This window comes from Schistocerca serialis, chromosome 9 (assembly GCF_023864345.2).
Source record: "Schistocerca serialis cubense isolate TAMUIC-IGC-003099 chromosome 9, iqSchSeri2.2, whole genome shotgun sequence".
In the NCBI taxonomy this organism is placed as follows: Eukaryota; Metazoa; Arthropoda; class Insecta; order Orthoptera; family Acrididae; genus Schistocerca; species Schistocerca serialis.
The window spans coordinates 46934520-46938258 of NC_064646.1; positions in this window are offsets into that span (position 1 = coordinate 46934520).

Sequence of the window (3739 nt, forward strand, 5' to 3'; positions counted from 1 at the left end):
GCCCACAATTTGCGTGCTAATTGTATTCCAGCCCTAGTAGCGTTCAAGAACTTCCTTTCAGAAACACGTACCAGCGTGCACGAAAATTTCTGAATGTTCACAATTACAACAGTGAATGTGTGGCGGTTCCTCCTGCTTTTATTTATGCGTAGATTGATATTTGTTGTCCTCAGTGTCGACGTACTGTGTTGCTACACTGGCTGAAGAAATGGCTTGTGGGTTCCGACGCTGACTACTGTAAATCATGTAGCCGACAGGTGTACAGTTGCGTTTCACAGTACTTTAATTTTCACTTCGCACAACCCCAATATTACACAGTTATTTGGCCAGTGCACTATTTTTTAACCTTCGATAAGCCTTATTACTTGTTTGCAGGCGAAACTCCACATACTGCTACAACAGTTTTTACTGTTGAACATCTACGAGCAGTAAAACCAACCACAAAGTTCACAGTTCTTGAAGAATAATCAGGTTCGTATGGAGCAGACACTGTCACCGTTTCTACACACGGCCTAATTGTTTAACACTTATTCCACAGTTAATTGGAAGCATTGTTGTCGTTCTAACCAGCACAGGTTACTCGTCTGAAACTCGGCTGTGGACTGACTGTCTCGTGACCAAAAATCAGGCCCTTATTTATCATCACAATAATAGGTACTGAAACTAAACATTGTTTAAAGTTTAACTTACAGAAATTACAACTAAAACTTAACTCATTAAATTAACAGAATACATCTAAAAATTGGTTCTTTTTAACAGTTTCTTCTACTGCAAGAGTTTGGACGAATTATTTGTTTAAATCATGAAATTAACAAATATAGTTACGTAAACAATACTTTCGACAAAACGAATTTAAAGGAGGAAGATGGCAAAACAAGAGGGGAATTAAAATTATCCCAGCTTGCTTCGTCACAGCCCCCCCTTCTTGGATGAACCGAACAGGTACTGCTAATAGCAAACTGGTCAATTCAATGACCACTAGTGACGCCAGAAATTGGGTTTAAAATCTACACGCAAAAAAACATTGCATAAGAAACCCTATCAAAAACTACAGTACATATGTGTTTTCAAATTTATACTTATGTGAACTGGCCATACGAAAATCCCCATACAAAATATACCCTACTTTAGTAAACTTATATTTCTAACTTAAGTCTAGGAAAAATTGTGTAACACTAATGGCAAATGATAGACATTACATCATAAATAAATACATCGCATAGTTCTCATGACATTGTAACAATTAACCTTAAAACTGACTATAGTACGAAAGGTGTAGACTAGTAAAAATTTAAAATCAAGTGCACATTACGTTACAATACATTACTCTTAAGTTATAACCGTCTGAAACTGGTTAAACTTGAAAGACTTTTGTTTCTTTCCTATTTGAAAAATAGCACCCTAATGTCTAAAATATGCACATTACCTCTAGTAAAAACTCAAGATGTGCAGCAGTATAGATTTACTAAGCATTACTTTATGAAAGAAGAATAGATTCAAAATTACATAACTTAATTACTATTCAACTCAAAATCAAGGGGATGTAATTTGTACCAAATCATTGACGTATTTCTCTACTCAACTCTGAGCACTACTCTCATTCAGTCGGAAATTATGTCACAAAATGTTACCAAATAGTTTAATAATTTTGTTACAGTCTAATTGACGTATTACCTGGAACTGGCTGTAGGCAAAGAAAATGTTTTGTTTTCTTCGTAGAGTGAGTATTTCAGTGGGTCAATGTGTGTGCATATTGTGATGTTTGGATAGTTGAAGCGGAAATTATGCGTAATTTTTGTAACAAATTTGCCAGTAGGAGCACTTCCATGTGATCTTTATCATATCGATTGGTATTCCTGATTACAGGATTGCCATGTTGGGAATGTAGGTAGCTGTCCTTAGGGAGTAAGACAACGACTGTGTTAGTGACCCCATGTTCTTGTGAATGTGAGAGCAATTGTTGTTTATTACCATAGGACAAGTGTGGGAGGACAGTTTGAAATGGTTTTGTCTTATTGTATCCCACAAACGTTTCGTATCTTTTAAGCTCACTTGATGGTTTGTGAAGTAACTAATACAGTTGTGGTAATAGAGATGCCTTACATATATAAATTCCCCATAAATCAACAGACTCTCATAAGACAGTTATTTTTAAGCGCTTCGACTTACAAAAAATTGAGTTTACCCAACTGTTGTATTGCACACAGTACATTTGGAGCAGTTCATTGCATCATATTTTTTTGCAAAACTATTCTCCTTGTACTAAGACAAAAGAACATGGATTTGGAACACTTCATTACATCAAATGCTCATGCGAATTTGTTGTCTGTTTACTGAGATGGAATAACATAAAATACTGACATTCCTTCCAGTACACAGAGTACACAGAAGTCGTAGATGTAGATATAAGGCAAGCAATAGATTTAACGTGGCAATCTCTAGTAGTACAGAGTAACGTCACAACGATACTGACCTGAAACATACCACAAGCCCAACCATTTTTATTACTTTGTTTTTCTTGCAGCTCTGAGTACAAGCAAGTGGTTACTTACTTTATTACTGTGATTGTCAGTTCCATTGTTTTATTAGTTTCCAGTCTTCTGTGGTAATCTGTTTGCCCAAATTTCACTTAGTACCTAACGATTATGTATTAACCTTCCATTGCATATGACCTGTTTAACTTGGTAAGTGAATGCTCCTTTCACTGACTGTGGCTTTTTGACTTGATAAGTAGGTGATCCTTCCATTTTGTGGCATCGTACCTCCCACGCCTCTCGATCACAAAGATATTTTTTAGTGGATCGCTCTCTCGCATATATCCGATCTTTCTACTTCATTTCATTAAAACTTTATTGCATATGTCACATGGTAGTACTGTGCTAATTTCGTACATAAAATGTGAAGTACTCTTGCAAAATGTGTCGAAAGCACAAGTTTTCACTGCACATTAGAAGTTTCTGCTTTAACCTGTAATGTAATCCCTTATCATATTCTAATAGCGAAACTGTAGAAAAAGAGAATAACAAATTACCTTACTCAAAACTCGCTCTGGTATACTGTGCCATGCCTCATCATGCAAGATTGTGGCTGGCAAGTGGATAATAAAAATGATAGTAAAGCACTATTACCTAATATTTGAGTAGATACAGATGGTCAAAATAAAAGTAGACTAGAAATTGTCTGAAGCTGAAACAAAATGCGTAGCCTCTGTTAATGAATGGAACTTTACTTCAGAGAATGAAGTATGAAATTGCCACTGTTGGTGTTGTGCAAACATTATCACTGTTATCACAAAACACCTGTCACAGGACATTTTTATTTTGGCCTCCTGTAGAACACAGGTCCTGCTGCCACCAGTCTTATCCTACCTGTAACAGTTTCCTCTCAGGTTGCGTTCTACTACAGAAAACTAAAGACACTACTCCAGTTTGATGTGTTCTCAATATGATTGCCTCCACACACAGTGTTGTTCCACCAGTGTACATCCTTAGAATTCATGTGACATATTATATTCACTTATACATATTAATGCTGTTAGGATCTCTTACAGAGTTTAAGCACAAATATAAATGCAATTTTTGTTCTGTGAAAGACATACTTTTTGTATAATGAAATTGAAATGATTGTACCTGTGCTCCTTCAAGAACTATGGTAAGTTTTATACCTTTCAGCAATGATTTATTGTGTTAACTGTTCAGGACATTTCCTGCCATCCAGGAACTGACATTACTGAATAACA